The 16,816-nt window shown below is 45.3% G+C and overlaps 1 protein-coding gene across 4 annotated transcripts in view; it reads left to right on the top strand.

The window, feature by feature from the left end:
* Window positions 1–1,419: 1,419 nt before the first annotated feature.
* Window positions 1,420–16,816, top strand: part of LOC145510005 (uncharacterized) — a 287,812-nt gene continuing 272,415 nt past the window's right edge. For all 4 annotated transcript variants that reach the window (XR_014056612.1, XR_014056614.1, XM_081499944.1 and 1 more), the window contains exons 1-3: window positions 1,420–1,520; window positions 1,709–1,816; window positions 3,052–3,704. The gene's annotated coding sequence lies outside the window, so the exon portion shown is untranslated. The remainder of the gene's footprint in view (window positions 1,521–1,708; window positions 1,817–3,051; window positions 3,705–16,816) is intronic.

Raw genomic sequence — 16,816 nt, 5'->3', positions numbered from 1 at the left:
TCTCTCCCCATGACCACATCCTTCCACTCTCCCCTCACCAGCCACCGTGAGAACACTCGCCGGCCTCTTCCTCCCTCCACTGCTCAGCCCCTTGCCTGCTACCCCGAAGTGACAGCCTTACTTGTGGGGGGTCCTCGCTGGCCTACATGAGTCACCCTCACATAGCCCAGACGTGTTTGGAAGGGTGAGGGCCTTCTCTATGAGGGTCCTGCCCCCTGGTCCTCAGAAGAGGAAGAGGTAGTGAATTTCAAGGTGACTTCTGTCTAAAGAGGTGCTTTGCCAGTTTTCTTTCACAAGTTACAGACTCAGAAACTTGAGAAGCAGAATACAAAAAGACCTTGTAATAGACCCCCAAAGATACAAACTCTCAGGCCTGTTTCCCATAGGAGACTTTAGGTGAAGCCTGAAGGCTAGATGGGGGTAAAACACAGGCCAGACCAGAGCTGTTGTTACACCTCCAGAATAGAGTTGTAATTGTCTCAACTGCCTTCTTCCCCTCAAAGAATGAAGTAAAATTCCTCAGCAAAATTCTAAGGCAGGATTGGCCCTGGGAAAACTGTCTCAAAGTAAGCCGAAGTGTTGGAATCCTTTTCGTCAGGGAGTTTACACTGCTCTTTCTAAAGAGTACGTCCAGAAAAAGACTCGCAGACTTACAGAACAAATTTATGGTTACTAGGGTGGAAGGGTGGGGGAGATTGGGATAGACAGATTGGGAGTTTGGGATTGACATGTACACACTGCTATATTTAAAGTAGATAACCAGGGACTTCCCTGGAAGTCTGGTGGTTAAGACTTCACCTTCCAGTGCATAGGGTGTGAGTTCAAAACCTGGTTGGGAAGCTGAGATCCCACATGCCTTGTGGCTAAAAAAGCCAAACCATACAACAGAAGCAATATTGTAACAAATTCAATAAAGGCTTTAAAAATGGTCCACATTAAAAAAAAACCTTAAAAAAATAGGTAACCAACAAGAACTTACTATATAGGGGAACTCTGCTCAATATTCTGTAATAACCTAAATGGGAAAAGAATTTGAAAAAGAATAGATGCATGTATATGTATAACTGAATCACTTGGCTATACATCTGAAATTACACGACACGGTTAATCAACTTTTGCCTGCTTGCATGCTAAATCGCTTCAGTCGTGTCTGACTCTTTGCGACCCTATGGACTGTAGCCTGCCAGGCTCCTCTGTCCATGGGAATCTCCAGGCAAGAATTCTGGAGTGGTTGCCATGCCCTCCTCCAGGGGATTTTCCAAACCCAGGGATCGAACCCTCATCTCTTATGTCTCCTGTGTTGGCAGGCAAGATCTTTACCACTAGCGCCACCTAGGAAGCTCTGCTCCAATAGGAAACGGGAGTGTGGTTTCAGATTGGCTGTGTAGGCAACAGGCAAGCTGTGGGCTCTCCCACAATGCACCGCTCTGCACATCCTGAGGCGCAGTCGCTCCCACAGACATGGAGGCAGGTCAGGCCGTGCCGTCTCCACAGCAGTCTCACCACCAGCTCTAAAAGAGGTACTTCCAGAACCCAGCGCCTCGGGTTTTATCTTACGAAACACACACTGGTCTCACTTTTGATTTATCATAATAGCAACAGCTGCCTTTTTTTTTTAAACCGCATAGCTTTTTTTCCAAAGCACGTTCACATTTGCTGCCTGGTGGACGTCAGGCCATTAATAATTTTTCCCATTTTGCTCTTAAAGGACTAAGACCATTGCAGTTTGACTAAGGTCACAGAGAAAGTAAGCAGTAGAGTTGAAACCCACATCAGCCTTCTATGGGACCTATGCCTCAACTCTAGACATGCCCAGGTGAGCACTTCAGTGTCCATAGACTGGGGAGGGCTTCTACACGGTGGATTTGCAGACAGCCCTTGGAGATGGCTTTCCAGTGGATTGTGGGGGTTTTGTTTCATTTTGGGTCACAGATCTTCTTTTTGATCTTGCACAATCCTAAAGGAAATCAGTCCTGAATATTCATTGGAAGGACTGATGCAGAAGCTGAAGTTTCAATACTTTGGCCACCTGATTGGAAGAGCTGACTCATTTGAGAAGACCCTGATGCTGGGAAAGATTGAAGGTGGGAGGAGAAGGTGATGACAGAGGATGAGATGGTTGGATGGCATCACCGACTAGATGCGACATGAGTTTGAGCAAGCTCCAGGAGTTGGTGATGGACAGGGAAGCCTGTAGTCCATGGGGTCGTGAAGAGTCAAACATGACTGAGTGACTGAACTGAACTGAACTGCCTCATTTAAAACCATAAGAGTGAGTCAGCATTACCCAAGTTCACGCAACAGGTGGTAGAGTGATGGGCCTCTGAATTATGCTTGTGGTGGAGCCTGCCTGGGGTTAAGTCTGGAACAATTAACTCTGCTGTGTGAAAAACAAATCATTAAAAAACATATTTTGAAAAATTGGAAAAAGAAATGATTTAAAAAGTGCCCAATTTCAGTTTTGAAAGATATGTGTGAGAGAATTTGTGTTCAGTTGTGCAATGGTGCTCCTCCCCCCAGAACCTCCTTTGTTATCCAGAAGTTTCTCTGAAGGTGAGCAGGTTGACTTGCACTAATGTGACGATACATGTCCAGTTGTGAGATCTTGGGCAGATGGAACAGATGATTTGGAGAATGGGACAGGGAAAGAGAGAAAAGGGGCTGTTAGCATGGACACTAGGACCTGGAGAGCCATTTCTGAATGGAGGCAGGGAAAAAAGGGAGCGAGGCCACAAGGGCCCTTGCACGGTGCCTCCGTGCCACACCTGGGAACAGGGACTTGAGAAGTGGTTGACGTGTTTATTTGGTGTGAGGTCAGCTACAGCTCTGAAAGCAATAACACTATTCCCATAAAACAGAACTCCCAGGCTGGGCCACCAACCTGCTTGCTGCCAAAGAAGGGTGGTGGCCTAATAAATGAGACATTGCTGTCAGCTCTCCATAAATGGAGGATTCATTCACTTTGTGAATCATGCAGGCTCTTCCTTGGCCTCCCATCTCCATCCTGTCTATTGCTTTAACCCCTTTCTTGTTTTGTGCTGCTTCTTTCAGATGAAGAAGGGAAAAGAGATTTGAATTCTGTGCCTATTAACCACGCCAATAGAAGGTTGTGTGAAAAATGAAGCTCTTGGTAGAAGTTAGGAAAAAAATCTAGTTATAAGACCAGCAGAAGACCTGAACTTCAGAGAAGACCACAAATGAACTGAATTAAAAGCATAGTTCTCTTTTCAAAAGCTAACACGAAATGAGGATGGGTTTTATACAAAAGCAGCTGCTCCTGCCAGTGAGCTTATGCATGTCCTTCTTTCATATGCCACAGTCAGACCTAGGAAATTCCCTGGGAAGTCCCCTCTACCACAGTGCTTGCAGTTTCTCCATTTGACTAAGATTCTATTGGATCTTGGGAGATTGATCTTCAGGAAGCTGTTATCACAAAACAGCTCTTCCTGGAGTGAGGAGAGAGGATGGTACCTGAGAAGACAGAGGGAGTGGACCGGGACATGGGAATCTGGTTCCCATTTTAGTTCTACGACTAGCAGCCTGATGGCTTTAGGAGGAGCCTGCCATTTCCCTGGCCTCAATGGTTTCATCTGTAAATTAGAATGGCCTAGAGACGATAAAAGTGAAAGCATCCATCGCCATGCCTGGAAGTGCTCAAGAAATGATTCTTTCCTGCCTGCTGACTTCCGTTTTCCATCTATAAGGTAAGGAATTGAACAAGAAGATCTCTGAGGCCCTGTCCACTCTAATGCTATAAGATTAAGTCACTTTTAGGTGACTCTATTGGCGACATTTTAAGAAATCGCCAACTAACATTCTGTGGTTGTAGTCTATTAGATTCCATCCAATCAGAATAGCGTTGTGATTGTGACTTTGTATTATGATTTTTTATTTTCCCTTATCCTGATTTTTATTTTCTATTTTATGGCTTGTGCTTTATTAAGTTGTCATAAATCCTTTGGGATATAAGAAGAGAAGTATAACAAACTGGATGAAAGAATGCCTTAATGGAAAGCCAGAGAATAATGCTAATACTAATAAACTGCTTTTATTGGCTACATACTATGTATGAGGAACCGTGCTAAGCACTTTACAAACATTAGGTCACTTAAAGGCACACAATAACCCCTTGAAGTTATAATTATCATTCCCATTTTATAGATGAGGAAATTGAGTCTTTGAGATACCAATCAGGTTGTCCAAGGTCACACAGTTAATGAATGTCAAAGCTGAGTCACAACTCCAAGTCCAGCTAAATCAGGGCAGTGGTGGGCTGACAAACAGGCTACCAAAAAGCTGAAACCAAAACAAAATTCTAAATGCCTGATATAGAGTATTTACTGATTTCCATCATGTAAATACTTCCACCATGACCAATTTCAAGTTTCTAACAGTTAAATCAGCTCAAAAAAAATCCCAAATATTTGACAATCTGCTTTTGCAAGCCAACAGGAGCCAACCCCAAAACACTCCAGAAAAAGCCTGAGTCATCACCACTGAGATACACTGCCTCCCTGGATCATAGGCTGAGGTTGGGGATAATAGAAAAGAAAGAAGAAAGGGAAGATGGTCATAAACAGGGAAAGTAAAGAGATGACAGGTTCATTCATTCATTCATTCCACATAGGCTTACTGAGCACTGGCTAAGGACCAAGCATTGTGATATGTGCTTTGGATTTGGGCAAGAGTAAGATAAGCAGGGTGCCCAAGCCAAAAGGTCCAGAGTGTTTGGGGGAGAGAGCAACACTTAAACAAATAATTGAACACATTATGTGATAGAAGTATGTATGAGTCTATGGGAGCCCAGCAGAGGGAGGAATGAATTCTGTCTGAAGGATGCAGTTAGCGACATACATACATATGGGGACTCATAGGTAACACACATTGTTCTTCCTTTCAAATTTATAAAGAGGTTTGCCTCACTAGAGAGGTGTGCTCAGCTTAGAATTCTGCATTTCTGATTATAGAGAAACCAAAGATGGGGTTAAGAAAGGGACAATGATATAGAAAGTAAGCTCTTTGAGTTAGGGGTGTTGCTGATTTACCCCTATATTCCTGAGACCTAGCACCATGCAGAGAACATAGTAAGCCCTCAATAAATATTTGTTGACTGGATGAACCACTGTTGAATAATGATTTATGAGCTTCAAAGAGTTTTGCTTGAGGAAAGAGGACTAATAATAGGTAAGAAGTAAGCAATATAAATGGGCTTCCCTGGTGGCTCTGGTGGTAAAGAATCCACCTGCCAATGAAGGAAATGCAGGAGACCCAGTTTCGATTCCTGGGATGGGAAGATCCCCTGGAGGAGGGAATGGCAACCCACTTCAGTATTCCTGCCTGGAGAATCCTATGGACAGAGGACACTGGCAGGCTGTAGTCCACAGGGTTGCACAGAGTAGGACACAACTGAAGCGACTTAGCACAGCACAGCAATCAATGTAAGTGTATGGAGGATCATGTAGAAGAACAGAGTAAGTGGAGGGCAGTCTATGGGCAGGGCCTCCAGGTGTCCAGGATGGAGGTAAAGGGCCCAGAAGGTTGTGTGTTATGCGATGCTGTCACCTGTTGTGCTGGCTGACCTCTCTGAGGATGATCAGAGGATGGGGCAGATCTCTGGCTTTCTCTGAGAAGCAAGATGTCCTGTCACATGCCTGCAGATGTATCTGGTGAGCTGGGGAATGCCAGGAATGATACCATTCATCGTTTGACTTCAAAGTTCAATATGGGAAGTGTTAGTCACTCAGTCATGCACGATTCTTTGAGACCCCATGGACTGTAGCCCACCAGGCTCCTCTGTCCGTGGGATTCTCCAGGTAAGAATATTGGAGTAGGTTGCCATTCCCTTCTTCAGGGGATCTTCCTGATCCAAGGATCAAACCCAGGTCTCCTGCATTGCAGGCAGATTCTTTACCATCTAAGCCACCAGGGAAGCCCTCAATATGGGAGAAGCTAACAAGTCATTGGTGCGATGAAGTTTGAGGATTTCAGTGGATTTCCTTCACATTTTGGAGAAGGCAATGGCACCCCACTCCAGTACTCTTGCCTGGAAAATCCCATGGACGGAGGAGCCTGGGAGGCTACAGTCCATGGGGTCGCTAAGAGTCAGACACGACTGAGCGACTTCACTTTCACTTTTCCCTTTCATGCACTGGAGAAGGAAATGGCAACCCACTCCAGTGTTCTTGCCTGGAGAACCCCAGGGACAGCGGAGCCTGATGGGCTGCCGTCTATGGGGTCGCACAGAGTTGGACACGACTGAAGCGACTTAGCAGCAGCAGCAGCAGCCTTCACATTTGTTTGTTCTTCTCTTCCTCTGATTATCAGAGAGGAGGCTGCTGTTATGGAAAACCAGGTAGTTTGAATATTCATTCTTCAGACTTAGGACTGGTTTTGTAAGAAATGGGTCTGCTACAAATGTGTAATTTGTAGATTATTTCCATCATAACAATGCCTTATACGTGTGGATGGTTCCTAGCTGCAAAGATTTTTCCTGTAATTACTTTTGATGCCTCTTCAAGACAGTCCCATGAGGACATTAGAAAAGATGTGAGTATCTCTATTTTACTAAAGAAGTCAAATAATTCACTCAGAATCACACAGCTGAGTTCTAGCAGAGCAAGAGCCCAGGATCCGTCGTTCCAGACAGAGAGACCTCCCTGTCCTCGAGGTTTCTCTTATGATAATGCCTGCCTCCTGGAGTGAGCTGGGACCCAGCAGCGTCCAGGAATGGCCTGTCTTGGTATTCGAGAACTTGTTTCTTTATAGTGAAAGATGGAACCTGCCTGCCCCAGTTTCCAAGCCACCTCATGATTCGAAAAGCAATTGCTTTAACTGACAAAATGAGGCCACCTCCAACCTAAATGGAGCCCGTTTTCGGAGTAAGACCCTGCGTGGAGACAGCTCTTTCCTGGAAGGATAACAAAAGCATGCTTATGTCTGTATTTCACTTGATGGAAAGGAATCCCCAGTGAGGCCATTTTTTCCCCCTGAATTCTCCCAAGTCCAGAATGTGTCCAAGTTTCCAAGATAATCTCAGAAGAGCCATTCATCTATGAAGATGGCCAAACTGTCTTCCAGCTCAGTAGACAGGGTCTGTTCAACAGAAAGAAGGTGAGGGGGTGAGAATAGGGGTGTGGGAAGAGGGTGAGGGAGGCAGAAAGCGAAGGAGTAAGACATGCAAGGAGAAAATGTGTGTGGACAAATGCTGACGGGGAAAGGAAGGAGACCAAGGGGCCAGCCCTGACTCTGGGGTCCCATCTGCCAGGGACATTTGCAGCTGATTCTTTTTAGAACCTGTCACGGTCTGCCTGGCGAGCTGTCACTTCTCATCACTTGGCTCTCACTGAGGATCTTTGTGTCATCACTGTCATGAAGAGACCTGGCAACTGGCAAAGAATTTCCTGGGGCGCTACCTGATATGCCATTATTTGCCTCTTATCATCTTAGTAGAGTAGTTACACCGCTGTCAGAGGTAATGGAGACCATGCCACTAAGAAAATTGGCTGTAATTTATTTATCAATTGTTTCTGCATACCACAAAAGCGGCCTTCTACTTTACAGTTGTGTCTAAGGTATTTGAGAGCCCCTGAAGTTCATGGTTTTCCGGTATTCTAAGTTCTACTTATGGCCTTTCCTGTATATGACACACAACACCACCCTTGTGGCTTGCAGGCCGTTTTCTTCTTTGCTTTCTTTAGTCACAAATCATCCTGAGGCATCCCTTAAGTGCATTTGTATTGTTAAGTGCACCGGCTTGATTTGGTGTTAATTCAATTTGAGTGCCCTTAATATCTTGTGGGGGTGATGCAATGCGGGCCGCCTGTACCTTGTAAAATCGGGTCCCAGGTCTGCCTGGGAGCAAAGCACCTTTCCCATAGCCATTTACCAAAGTTGCTGATAAAATTTTCATAAGGGAACCTTTTTAGTCTGACCCTATTGTGTTATTGTACCATTAAGTCTCGGAGAACTGAGCTGGCTTCTAGTGACAGCTTATCACATTCTCCATTATTGCTGGCTGCCTGAAGAGCTAACGGGCTGGGTGCAGTGCAAGCTCCCTCCTCCCTCCCACTTCTGGTCCGTTCTGGGAAAAGCTTATGGGCCAGCACCTAGGGGCTAATGTGTGATTGTCTCTCTGTGGGTGCCAGAGAGCTGAGCTCTCTTTCTGATGAGCCTGGGAAAGCTTGAGAGGCCCTGAAGGACTTGGTGGAGCCTTCGTGACAAGAAGGAGAGAAGAATGGGCTGAAACAGAATGAGAATTACAAAGCAGTTTGCTTAAAAAGCAACCCTCCAAAGCGGTAATGATAATGGTGTTGACACCACTTTGACACATAGCTGGAGGTGGTGGATTGGGCCAGGATCTTTGAAAGGTTGGCATTAGAATTCTGACGACATGATTGACTCAAAAAAGAACTCCTAATGCTGGAGTTTGGATGTACCTGGCTTTGCATCCAGCCTCATTCATTGGCTTACCTGCTCTGTGACCTTGATCATGTTTAGTCTTGGAGCTTCAGGGTCCCATCTGTGAAATGGGAATATCAAGGTCAACTCCATAGGATTTTTGTGGTGATGATGTGAGCGTGGAGTGTGGCTGGCACTCACACAGCATGTCTTAGGGTTATTTTAGAATCTCAGAGGTCACAAGGTGAGAAATCTGGTTCACACAGTAAAGAAATTAGCCGGCTACCACAAGATGAAAAAATGAAAGAGAAAAATCTAGAAATCTTGTCTCCAGACCCTCATCTAGGTGTCTTTCCATCCTTCCCATTGTCTACCTGATGCTGTCCACAGACATCAGGAACTTGGTTGGATTTGGGGTGCAAGAGGCCACATTCCACTTCCCTAATGATGGTATTTCTTAACAGCAGACTAAACTGCTTCTCAGTCCTTCTGCTTGTCTTGGTGGAAATGGCTTGAGCCTGCCTAACCGTGTGAGCCTAGGCCCTGCTTGTCTCTGCTGCTCTGGCTGAAAAAGCTCAGTGGTCTAAGGAAAGAAATGGAAGGTGCTCTTTCAAAAGAACATTTAAAAATCATTGTTATAAAAGCAATACATGTTTACTGTGGAAATGAGAAAATCTAGGTAAAATATAGAAACTCTAGTGCAAGAAAAAAACTCACCTGTAATCCTACCACCTGTAACCCTAGGATGCTGCCCTGTGTTTCCTTTCCGGCTCCTTTCCATGCCCACACACGTGCTAGCTTGTTCAGGCCCTTGCTTGCTGCAGTATATTTTAGGCATTAAAAAGTGCAGCCTGGCTCTACAGGCAAATCATTTAACTTTTCCACTATTGTTTCCTCGTCCATAAACTAGGACTTCTTCAGAGGGTGGATTAGAGAAGTAAATGAGCTCATCCACCTGACACACAGTATGGAGTACACAGGAAGCCCTGCCGAGGTTTTCCTTAGGATGATGATTATTCAGTATAAATCTGGGATTACCGTATAATCTGCTGGAAATACGGCTCTTATGGGGGCCATTTCTTCTTTGCTCACCTCCAGTTGCTCAACTCTGATGCTTTCTTAAACTGCTCACCCAGACAGGGTCTCAGGGTCAGACTGACCCCGCCCTTCCCTGGCTGAATGGTGATAATCATGTGTTCATCTTCCCAAAGGGTTAACGCATGAATTCTCACAGCATGACTCCTGGTGGGTGTATTAGACCCACTTTATAGGAGGGAGAACTAAGATGAAGCAGGCATTGAAGTGGCTGTATGAGGTTTCCAAGCAGATGAGGTGGATGTCCTGTTTGCCGAGAGACGAACAAGGACACCCATAGGAGTGGTTGGGCTACCCCTGGGCTTAGGATTTGCCTTTATTTCACTAGAGATGAGGCTTAGATGGTACAAGGAGGAAGGCTGAAATCACAAGAAGACAAGTTCTTGTAAACGAATATCTCATGGAAAAGCTCTGAGAGTCTCGTTGATGTGTGTTTGTGTGTGCGCACGTGTGTATCATCTTTTTGGTGTTTTAAATCATCCTTTCCTGGGATTCAAAGATTCTGAGAGCAAAAAATGATCATTTTAAGCCAGACTGGCAAAATAAGATCATAAATCAGGAAGGATGATCAGGGTCCGGCTTTGTGTGTGTGTGCGTGTGTGTGTATAGCACATGCACAGAGAAGGCACCAGTGTGCAAGCCTCTTGGGATGAGTGGGAGGAGCCGACATGGGCCTGCAGAAGGGAGCCGGTTTTGATGAAATATTGGCTAACGCTTGGGGCACCGAAGGAGAAGAGGCTCTGGTCAGGGAACTGCACTGCATTAGAATTTATAATAGATTAGTTTATCTGCCCCTTGATCTTCAAGGGTATTCGGGGAGCTGAGGATGAAGCATGTCTGCCTTGATTTTCACAGCAAGAGGAAACCTCTGGAACAGAATTCCCAGCCTCTCCCTCTGCACAGCCCAAGGCGGTGAGAGCTTGCTATTCACACCCCCACTCAGGTCATTTGGAGGAGGCTGATGGTGCCCAGGAATGCCGACATACTTCACAACATCGCATAAGAAAGAGCCCACTCAGATTCCTAAGGGGAGCTGCTGTCGGTCCATCCGGGTCTGGAGTGCAGCATTGGATGTGATGGCCCCGGCTCCCCCTCCCGCTGCAGAAGTTTGCAATCCATATTCATCCTCACTGTCCACAGGATTCCCTTCTCTCCATCCATCTATCTGTCTGTCTGCCTCTTTCTTCCTCGCTCACTCTCATGAAAAGGGGAGCCTGCTAGGGTGTTTCAGATGCTCTGCTTTAAACGCCAATGAGCTGAAGTGGCCAGGAAAGAAAGAGCGAGAGGTGAAGTGTGGTTTGATGTCTCGGGGTGCTGGGGAGATGATTCATATAACATGAGCCCCTTGGGGTCCTTGGTTAAATCCCAGCCTAGCACCCCCACCCCCACCCCGGCTGAACTGGAACTCTGAAGTCCAGCCAAGGAGCATTGCTGGTGCTCCCCTGGCAAGCAATCAGAGGGTCAGAGGCAAAGGCCAGGGGAGGGGTGATTCTTTCACTGGAAAAATTACCTGCTGGGAAAGAAGGAATCGTATGATATGTGCTGTGAGAAGTCCAGTCAGGAAGGACCTGGCTGTTGCATTACAAGGCCGCTTTCTGAAGCCAGAGGGACTTTTTATTGCCTGAGAGTCCTGCAGGCTCCAGCTAAAGTGGCTGTGGCAAGTCTCTGGGAGGGCATGGTGATGAGGGGCTGCGAGCCAGGGCTCTGGATGCCAGGTTGAGAATGAGGGGGCGGAAGCTGAGGAGGGGGCTTCACTGTCCTCAGACTCACTCTCCTAAGGCAGGAGGGAGACCCAGCAGAGAGAGGGCCTGCTTCCCAGCTAGCCAAGGGCATTGCAGCCTCCATTGCCCCCACCTTAGGCTTTGTTTGACATTCCCTATGTTTGGCCACCCTCTCTCCACCCCCAGCTTCTTAAAACCTCCCCTTCTCTCTCTGGACCCTCTCTCTGCTTCTCTCTTTTTATGGAAGTTGCATAGCCATCTTTCATTGAGTGCCCCCTTTCCCCCAGGCTTCCTTCATGTAGGTATGGGTGCAGAGACTTTGGGGCACCTGACCCAGGTCTGGCCAGGTGATCCGGTGAGCCAAGATGGTCCAATCAGAAGCAAACCTGGAACTTCTGTTGGAAACTTTTGTTGGAACTTTGGGGATGGAGAAGTTCTCTTTCATCTTGGTTGATGAGAGGATAAAAACCTAGCTTCCAGGGGTCCCATCAGGATTGGAAAATCTGTGTGAAAGTGAAGCCACTGGAAAGGGAAGAAGAGTGAAGAGGTGGACAGATATGGGTTTCTAATGGCATCCTTTGAGCACTAGGATCTGATCTTACTGGAAGGCACGGTCTACACCTGGACTCTTCAGTTTTACCAGCCAATATGTTTCCTCCCCTTTTCCCTTTCTTGTTCAAATTTTTCCTGCTACTTACAATTGAAAATGTTATGTCTGTATGTTAGGTGGATATACTTTTCTCTCTTTCCTGCATGAGAACCCCCTCTCTCCTTTTCTACCCGTCGTCTATGACTATCTCCCTAAGTTGAGTGCTTAGCTTGCTCTTTTTCCTGACTCACTCATGGTTTCCATGCACTCTGTGTATCAACTGTGTGTGACCCCCGTGAGAATGATCCTGACTGCCACATTTGTGTTTCTACCTTAGATCTTATCCCTCGTATAACATATTTCTGCATGGGGATCGTACACATGGTCACGCACAGCTAGCTGAAGTCAATATTCTTACTCCTGATCCTTGGGAAGGATGAGGGACCCCCTTTTCACATTTCTCCTCCTCAGCCTGGGCATCTGCTCCCTCAAGTTCAAAGTCAGAATTATTTTTGATTCCTTCTTTTCCTCTTTTCTGCCCTGTATTGCATTATCCATCAAGCCTCAAGAATTTCTCTCGCGTATGTTGTTTTCCTTCATCTACTGCCATCCTCTGGTCTAAGATCTCATCGCGATGATCTCAAAAGCCTCTTACCAGGCTTTCAAACTGACCCATCTATGTAGCACCCTCCAGCGTATTTTTAACTTCCTCAAATACCTCTCTCACTTCACAGCTTACCTGGGAACGCTGGATTTCTCACTGTTGGGCATCTCGGTGTCCCTTAGATATTGGCATTTATGAGGTGTGAGAAGTCACAGAAACATCTTTCTGGAATACTAATTTAATCTGAAATCTTTCTTGGGGTGTGAAAAGTTAAGTGTTTTCATGAGAAAGTAATTAAAAAAATGTTTTTATATTAAAACAGATTGATGTTGGGTTTCCCAGGTGGTGCTAGTGGTAAAGAACTCGCCTGCCAAGGCAAGAGACGTAGGAGACGCAGGTTTGATCCCTGGGTCAAGAAGGGGGCATGGCAACCCACTCCAGTATTCTTTCCTGGAGAATCCCATGGAAAGGGGAGCCTGGCGGTTTGCAGTCCATAGGGTTGCAAAGGGTCAAACACGACTGAAGCGACTTAGCATGTACACACAGATTGATCTCATATAAAGAAGAACACAAAATGCATATGAATTTTAAAGATTAAATATCGATTTCAAAGAATTTCTGAGATTGTAGAAGTCTACTTCCAGCCACCACCCAAGAGTTCTGGGGTTCCTCTTCCTATGCCATTGGGAAGAAAGTTTGGAGAAGCACTAATATGTTGAGTCAGGTCTCACGTCCTCAATTTGGTGTCTACCTCAACTGCCCCTGTCTTTCCTACCCTCCTCCTTGTCTCTCATCATTTCCTGGAGGTAGAGGGCTTTCCTAGTTGTTCTTTGAACTCTGTACTCTCATTCCCAATTTTGTTTCTTGTCACTGTCTCCTTTCCCCAGTGATTTCCCCTTTCTTTTTCATCAGCCTAAATCATCTGCCTCTTTCAGCCTTAATCACCAGCTCACAACAGTTTCTCCCTTCTCATACCCTTATAGCCTTTGGCAATCCAGATCAATAAATGGATTATGTACTGGCTAAGAGTCACTAACCTGATCAAAACCCTGACAGGTCTCCCTGTTATCTGGCCATGGGATAAAGTCCGGATTCCTTGGCATGGCTTACTGGCTCTAGGCTGAGCTGGTCCCTGCCTGATGCTTCAGTCTCATCTCTTCTGTGACTTCTTCTGATCTTTGCCATCCAGCCTTCAAGAACCATTGTAGTGCACCTGTAGCACAGTGGTCACTCTCACCTTTACCTTAGCCCTCTTCATCCCCTTCTTATCTTGTCTTTATCCTTTACAGACAGTATTGAAGAGAGTGAGGTACAAAGAATGGAGCTAGAGAGGTAAAAGGGACCACATCATGTAGGGCCTCACAAGCCCTGATATTGAACTTTATTCTGAGGACAGTAGGAAAACATCAGTTGCTCTAAGTATAAATGTGACTACTTGGTTTATGCTTTTTTTGTGGGGGGAGGGTGTTGCCTTGTTTTCTATCTCCCATTTTTATCATTGTTACTTTATACATATTGAAACTATATTGTGAAGTTCATATATCCCAATGATTGTTATATATAGTTCTTCTTTCCTGTTCTTCATATTCTCTTTTTTGTCTTAAATTCCATTGTTAGATATTGAAAGTGATGCTGTGACTTTATTTGATTCATATTTTCCCTGAATATTTTTTCATCTTTTCATCTTTCTGTTTTCTTTTAATTTTTCTCACAAACCACATATCGTTGAATTATATGCAATAAATTTAGCTAATCTGAGAGTCTCTGTCTCTCCTATACTTAAATCTACTTATCCCCCCAACTATCCAGATCTATCTCTATTCCATCCACCTATCATCTATTATTGATCATCTGTCATCTGTCTATAATCTTACCCTGAGCAAGTTGGATGTGTTAACATATCCTCATTCTTTTTGCTGTCCATTCCTTTCTCCCATTCCCTTGTTGATTGAAACTTTTGTTCTGAGTTCTTATCAATACATTTATTTATTTTTATTTGTTTCTTAATTTTTTAGATAGCAAAAATTCTACTAATTGTTTGAATCTCTTTATTTTCCATATTTCTTTTAGTAATCTGGATTTCTTACCTGAGTTGTCTAAATAGTTTGTTGTGTAGCAAGCCTGCTAAAGCCTTGTATGCTTGAGAATATATCTATTGAGCTCCCAGATTTAAATGATAATTTGCCTGAATATAACATTCTACTATAAAACTCCTTTTTTTTCCCCTTTAGTAACAGGTGTCTGGTTATCTGTGTTGGTGGAGGGGCTCTTTACTGATGGAACTCCTAGAAAGGGTCAGAGATGCGCTCCAAGGCAGAGTAAACAAGTCCCCCAGAACTACAGCATCTTACCCCAACTTTTTGCCCCTTCACAGACCACAACTCTGGCCAGAATCTTCTTTTAAATGTTCTGAGATAGTATCCTTGGAAGGAAGTGATCACTGTGGATAAGCTTTTCAAACTCTGGGTGGCAACCCATTAATGGGTCCTGAACAGTTTAGCGAGTCAGCCAGTGTAGGTATGGGGAGGAGGAGGGAAGAGAGAGGAGGAAGAACAAGAGCAGAACATGAAGAACAAGAAGGAAAATGAGGAGGAGGAGGACCAGATGGAGGAGGAAGAAGAAGGGGTGGAGAGGGAGAAAAAATAGAATGGAATAGAACAAAATAGGTTGAAAAAAAGTGGAGGGCATCCCAATAGTAAGCACATTCTTCTGTGAAATTTTCTTTCATTTATTCTGGGCTATATGTGTACCGAGTCACCACATGAAATGTGTTCTCTCATTGTGAGTGGAAGTCAAATTTGAAGAACACAGCTCTTGATGTGACCCACCAACCTTGAGGTGAAGGGGCATGGAGGCAGTGGTGGTTTACTTGCTCGATTGTGTCCAGATATTGTGACATCATGGATGGTAGCCCACCCGGCTCCTCTGTCCATGGAATTTCCCAGGCAAGAATACTGGAGAGGGTGCCATTTCCTTCTCTAAGGAATCTTCCCTACCCAGGGATTGAACCCAGGTCTCCTGCATCGCAGGGGGATTCTTTACTGACTGAGCCACCAGCAGAGGAGTGAATGCTCAAGACCAGCTGACCAACCCATCAGTTTGTCACTCTACAGGGTGTTGCATTGTCCTGGTTTTACCCTTGTCCCCCCAACCATCTGGCTAATGTCATTGTCTTCTTTTCCACAGTAAGGCAGGAGATTATCTCCTGAAGGTAATGGCAAGGGCAGAACTTGGGAGCTTCTTTTATCACTTTGCCCATACCTGCTGTCCCCACCCACATTCAGTCTACCAAGGGCTTCCCCACAGTTTTATGTTAGCTCTCTAAATCCAGTCTTGCATCTTCTTTCTGTGGTTCTTCCAGGTTGGTTGTGTGGGAGGGAGCCAGCATCTCAGGCTGGTTTTCATGCTGTCAGAAAGCAGAAACCTTATTTGCAATCTGACCTAGAGCCACTATGGTCCCATACCCTGCTCTTCTGTATCCTTACCTTTAGCAGCCTTCATCCTCTTTCCATGCCACCCCAGGCCCTCCAACCTCATAAATCCTCCTGCTTCATTCTCTTCCGTCCCCCATGCACTGTCTAGTTTGACTTCTGCCTTTGCCTGTGATTATTGGAAACCTCAGGTCCCAGCCAGCAGGGAAATTTATAGCTAAACAATTACACTGTTGAAACCCTGACAAGCCTACCCTGGTTAATGGCTTTGAAAATATGGGAGAGGTGTGAACAACTAAGTCTATGAGGCTCCATGTTGTGGGCCTACAAAGATAGACTTGTAGGACTTACTTACTTTAATGGGAATTGTTCATTTTCTCTTCCCCTTACATTAGCGTTCCAAGTGCTAGTCTCACTCAATATGGATTCATTACCTAGAGAATGGCTTGGATATTTGGATAATCATCTTCTAAATAGTTTCTTTTTTCCCTTTCCTATTATGATTTTTGGAGCTTGGCCAACAACAATGCAACAGGCAAGCAACAGACTGAGGGAAAAAGCAAACAGTGCTGGGTTACATTAGTAAATTATCGTCTATTAGATGCGGGTGGGATTCCTCAACTTCCCAGCCTGGCAGAAAGCTTTTAATAAAGCAGCATGAGAAGGGAAGAGCTGCTCTTGAGGTGGTGGTATGGAATCTGGGGAGGAAAGGATCAGGCAGGAGAGTTCAGTGGTCAAAGACAAGACTCTGTGCTGCTGGAAAAGTGGGTACCTAGGGGTGAGCCATCATGGGCATCCTGAAGAACTGGACCTCTGCCTTATCAGGGTAAGCAGATGGCTGATCTGACCCGTCATTCCCTTGGAGCAGTGGTACCTGCACACCTTTTACATGACTTCCTGGTAGGGAGGTGTACTTTCCTGCCCTGTGACTTTAGAGTGGGCCAAGTGATTTGCCTTGGCTAATGGGAGGTTTGCGGAT

This window comes from Giraffa tippelskirchi, chromosome 1 (genome assembly GCF_054371585.1).
Source record: "Giraffa tippelskirchi isolate mGirTip1 chromosome 1, T2T-mGirTip1v1.2.pri, whole genome shotgun sequence".
Classification (NCBI taxonomy): Eukaryota; Metazoa; Chordata; class Mammalia; order Artiodactyla; family Giraffidae; genus Giraffa; species Giraffa tippelskirchi.
The sequence above is the reverse complement of the archived record's forward strand: the minus strand, read 5'-3'. Positions and strand labels throughout refer to the sequence as shown.